General features: G+C 37.6%; 1 non-coding gene across 1 annotated transcript; it reads left to right on the top strand.

The window, feature by feature from the left end:
* The first annotated feature begins 2,573 nt into the window (after positions 1-2,573).
* Positions 2,574-2,646, top strand: TRNAM-CAU (transfer RNA methionine (anticodon CAU)). Its single transcript has one exon. It is a non-coding gene; the product is annotated as a tRNA-Met (tRNA).
* Positions 2,647-5,307: the final 2,661 nt, after the last annotated feature.

Below are 5,307 nucleotides of genomic sequence, written 5' to 3' on the forward strand. Positions count from 1 at the left end.
TGCCGCCATAGTTGGCCCCGCAGTTCTTGGTCTGAATCCATGCCCAGGGCCGAAATTATTTCGGTACCACTGCGCTTCGGGTCGTTACTCTGACTCTCGTGGGGCGAGAAGTTGTTTGTGTGTGTTGTGTGTGTGCAAGGTCATTGTGTGTGTGTGTTACCCCTTTTTGTTGCTAATTGATAAAGGGAAATGATCTTTATCCGGACAGGCGGCCCCCCCAGCCCCCCGCCAGCGGGTTACAATAAAAACAGCCGAGCGCGAATAATATAAAGGAGCCCAGTGAAACCTCCTCACTGGTCCCCTCCTTGTTTGTGAAGAATGCTGTTCTAGTCCATTCACCAATACGATCCCACAGAATTTATATGTGCATGGCGTTTGGTTGGGTTTTGTTGTCCTCCTCGTACCCGCCGTACCATCCATTTTCGCCGCCTGCCCTGACATTCTGAGCTTTAGAGCTGGAGCCCCCCTGACCATTCCCTGCCTCACTCCCTCTTGGCCTCCTTTCATTGAGCTAAACAGCCTCTCTCTTCTGAAAGAGCTCTGACTGAGCTACAATGAATGCTTGAGCTAATTTCTGCCTCTGAGCTGTCTGTGTTGAGCTCGGGGGCTGCAGAGAAAGCCTAAGGCTAAGCCAGTAATGTTGAGTATTTCGAAGTATTTAAAGAAATGAAGAGTTAATAGTATTGTATTATTCAAGTGTTCATTACTAAGTTGAGTAATCAGAGCTTAACTGCTGAGTGGAGCTTGTGAAATGAGTTGCTGAGAAAAGCCTTGGCTTAATTGTTGGTGCTGTGTGTGCTAACAGCTTATAGGCTAATTGCCAGTATAGTATTACTAATACTTCCACTACTGACTGATATTATTACCTTTTCTAACCCCAATGAAGATGTTAATGTAACGATCCAAAAAACGAGGACAAAAAAAAAAGAAAAGAAAAAAAAAAAAAAAAAAAAAAAAAAAAAAAAAAAACAAAAACCACAAAAAAAGATAGTCCAAATAGACTTAGTCCAATTCAAAAGGCCAATACATACTTAATCAATGCAGGAGGGAAACAAAAAAATTAACAAAAATTGAATAGGGGAGGGGAATAGAAAAGAAAAAAAAAAAAATAGAACGAATCAATAGAAAAACTAGAAAAAAGCAAAAAAAAAAATAGAAAAACAGAAAATATTAAGAAAATAAATCGAGAAAAAAAAATAGAAAAAAAAAAAAAAAAAAAAAAAAAAAAACAAAAAATCTTTTTCCGTCCTCGGATTCTTGCATGGTTGGTTTTCTTTTTATTTTTTTTTATATAGTATTTTTACATTTTTATTTTATTTTTATATTTATTTTTTTTTTTTTTTTTTATTGAAACAATAATATTTGAATGAAAATCTTTTATCCTTTGTCCGTACCTTTATAAAATTAAACGAACCCGACCCCCCGGGGCCCGCGCCACATTTCTCAGAGAGGAGAATCTTCGGCCACTTCGGGACTTTAAGTGTTTGCGTTCGTTGTATCGCTCTCTCCCTCCCGCACAACGAACGGAGCAGCCGCAAACAGTTTATTGCCCTTCCTTATCCTCTCATTACAATTTTGCACCCCAGTTGAGGTGGTATTATCGAAAAACCCTCAACCCTTTTGTTTTTGGTCAGAGCCGAAAACGAACGCACCTCCTCCGAACCCCCCGAAGACACGCACGCGAACGAAACGGTCGCGGCAACGCCACTGAAAACCGATTGTTTGCACCACGGAGGCGGACGACGGCGTCGCTTGCGAGGGGAGGGGACTTACTACTAACTTTAGTTGGGACTTTACCTTTTAAGGACCTTTAATGACTTGACTTCTAGACTGGGGACTTCCTTTACTTTTTATAAGACTTGTGTACTTTTCGAAGAGGGGACTGGGAAGGGGGGACTTTAGTCGGAGGAAAGTCGGACAGGATGTAGGAAGTCAGAAAGAAGTTGTAGAAGTAGAAGTAAGGAAGGGAAGAAGTAGAAAGAAGTATCCCCCGCGGAGGGACAAGAATGACTCCACACCGACACGCGACGCGCGTCTCTTTCTCTCCTAGCGGGTTTTTTTGCGGAAAAGGTTCCGAAAAAAGTCCAGTTGAGTACAGTTTTTTGCGAAAGTCCGGTGAGAATTTGCGAAAAAAAAAAGGAAAGTAAAAGAAGGCCAGAAGTAACAAATAACACATACATATACACACACACACACATAACATGTTTTTGTACACAGAGACTCGCACACACATACCCACATACAAGAGACAAAAAAATATATGTAAAATAAAATAAAATAAAATAAAATAAATCCCAAGGTCTTGTGGCGATGGACCTGGAGAGGACTTGATGCGACTTGAAGGCGTGTCAATATTGAAGACAATTCCATCCATTCACTTTTAACAATCACTATTTCATTTCAACTTGCTATTGTAATTATTCTTATAATTAGTGATTTTCACAAATTTCTGAACAGTCAAGGAAACTGGAGTAATAGTAATTGTATCTTCATCATACATTGGGATCCACGGAATGGCATCAGGTCCCGCAGAATTGTAGTTTAAATGGAACAATTAAGCCTTTTACTTTCGAAGCAGAGTGGCGCAGTTGGAAGCGCGTTGGGCCCATAACCCAAAGGTCCGTGGATCGAAGCCACGCTCTGCTAATCACATTTTCATTTTTGATCCTGTATTCACAGCAGGGTGGCGCAGTGGTAGCGTGTTGGGCTCATAACCCAGAGGTCCGTGGATTGAAACTGCACTCTACTGATCACTTTTTCATTTTATACATAATATTCTTTAAATTTTTAGTACTGCAGATAGTAAAACTGAAGATAATGTAGACATTTTGTTTCTATTTGATGTCTCTTCTTGAATATTTCACAAAACTACATTGAAATGGAAAATTACTTCTTATGAATATTTTTAATGAATACCTGAACAACAGTATTAATATTCCAAATTTCAAAAATGAAAAACAATCCATAGGGTAAATAAAGTATGATTCTTTTTACAGTGTCACCGTTTATATCTCGCATAGATATAGTAGCCTTTGTAAGATGAACATCATTTATATGTTAGTTATGAAGACTTAATAGTAAAGGAGCTGTTTTTGAAAGATTCGTCTTCTTGATCCGTAAATGATTTGCAATCTTTACTTTGGTCACTGAAAAGCATTTTTGTTTATCCGGAGTGTATGAAAATTAAATTTACTATAAATAAGTTTCTACCTGATTGAGGATAACTTGAAGCCCTTACCGTGAGTCAATAGACAAAGAGGCTGGTTTAGATAACTTGCGAGTACCCATTTGTACTTCAGGTTAAGTAGAAGATCTGATGATAAGACGTGTTCTTTCTTGAGTCTAGCAGAGAAGTCGTCAAACAAAAGTAGACCACGCATATTCTCAAAATGTACATGAGAATTTGATAATACACATCAGCCAGGAATAGAAATATAAGTATAAGTTTTGATAATTTGATAAGTATCATATAACATCGATATAAGCCATAATAATGACATAATCATTGAATATTAAGGACGCGACGTCACACATTTTTATGAAATACATAAGTTCGTGACGTCATGTCGTCGTTCCTTACACCCGGTCACTTTCAAGCTATGTAATACTACGGATCACCAAGAAATTAACAAAAATTATTTGTTCATTGAATAATGTCTTATATTTTATAAAATATGTATTTGTTTTAATGTAAGTCAAGCTAAATGAGAACTCCTCTTTACCCAGCTTGATTTTTATATTTCAAGTCAATCATAGCGTACCATGAAGTAAAATAGGTTAATTCTTAAGAAATATTCTGCCTGAACTATGACGCCAAGATTAAGCTCATCTTGTTTTATTGTTTCTGTTGTAGAAATCAAAGTAATTCATCTATGGTAAGGAGTAATATACCTCATTTTATTTAATATCAATATCTGATGCAACGACGCCATTTCTCAGCGAATCCTTGGGAATTATTGCTGGGCATCGGAACTTAACTGTTACTTTTTATGGTAAATTGCTTTCCAGTGTGGACTTGAACCCCCAGTTTGGCGATCAAGAACCGAAGGCACTAACCGATTGTGATACGGAGACGACGAATGTCTAGAGGACTTTAGTTGAAGAAGTACCCCAGTGGCCAAGGAAGAGAGTCATTGGGACGCATGTTGTCTGTGGGGTCACAAAGTTCCATAGCAAATAACACACAAACAGAAACACAAACACACACACACACACACACACACACACACACACACACACACACACACACACACACACACACACACACACACACACACACACACACACACACACACACACACACACACACACACACACACACACACACACACACACACACACACACACACACAAAGAAATATATAAAATGTTGGTACAGCAAAAGTTGTGAGGAGTTAAAAGACAAAAGAGATAAAGCTTGGACTAAGTGGAGAAAGGACAAAAGACCTGAAAAGTGGAAAATATATACTTGTTATAGAAATGAATATGTACAAGCGTGCAGAGAGGAAAAGAGAAAATATGAAAAAGATATCATAGAGAAGTGTAAAGATCAACCAAAACTATTTTATAGATTTGTAAACAACAAACTGAAAAACAAACAAGATTTGGAAAAATTAAGGCAAGGAGGAGTTGAATATACAGAGGAATTAGAAATGGCAGAAATTATGAACAAACATTTTAAATCAGTGTTTACAAGAGAGAACATACAACCTGAAGAGATCGAATGGAAAGAGAAAGTCCCCCCAATGAAAGAAATAGAAGTAACAAAGAATGAAATATTGAAACAATTGAGTAATCTAGATGTTAGAAAATCGCATGGACCAGATGAAATAGCAAACTGGATTTTGAAAGAATGCAGGAAAGAACTGGCAGACAAAATACATAGCATAATAAACAGTTCCTTGAAAGAAGGAAAAGTCCCAGAAGATTGGAAAAGAGCAAATATAGTACCTATATATAAAGGGGGAAATAAGGAAGACCCTACCAACTATAGACCAGTCTCTCTAACAAGTACAATAGCAAAAATTTGTGAAAGAATTGTCGAAAGTATATGGGTAAAATATTTAGAAAAAAACAACGTGCTAAATACAAGGCAATTTGGGTTCAGACAAGGACGATCATGCGTCACCAATTTGATATGTTTCTATTCAAGGCTAATAGACAAAATACAAGAAAGAGATGGATGGGCTGATTGTGCATTTCTGGACTTGAAAAAGGCTTTTGACAAAGTACCACACAAAAAGTTGCTTAAGAAATTAGAAACTGAAGGAGGAATACAGGGCAAACTGTTTAAATGGATGGAAAACT

This window comes from Oratosquilla oratoria, chromosome 22 (assembly GCF_046742065.1).
Source record: "Oratosquilla oratoria isolate Oo_2021 chromosome 22, ASM4674206v1, whole genome shotgun sequence".
NCBI classification, from domain to species: domain Eukaryota; kingdom Metazoa; phylum Arthropoda; class Malacostraca; order Stomatopoda; family Squillidae; genus Oratosquilla; species Oratosquilla oratoria.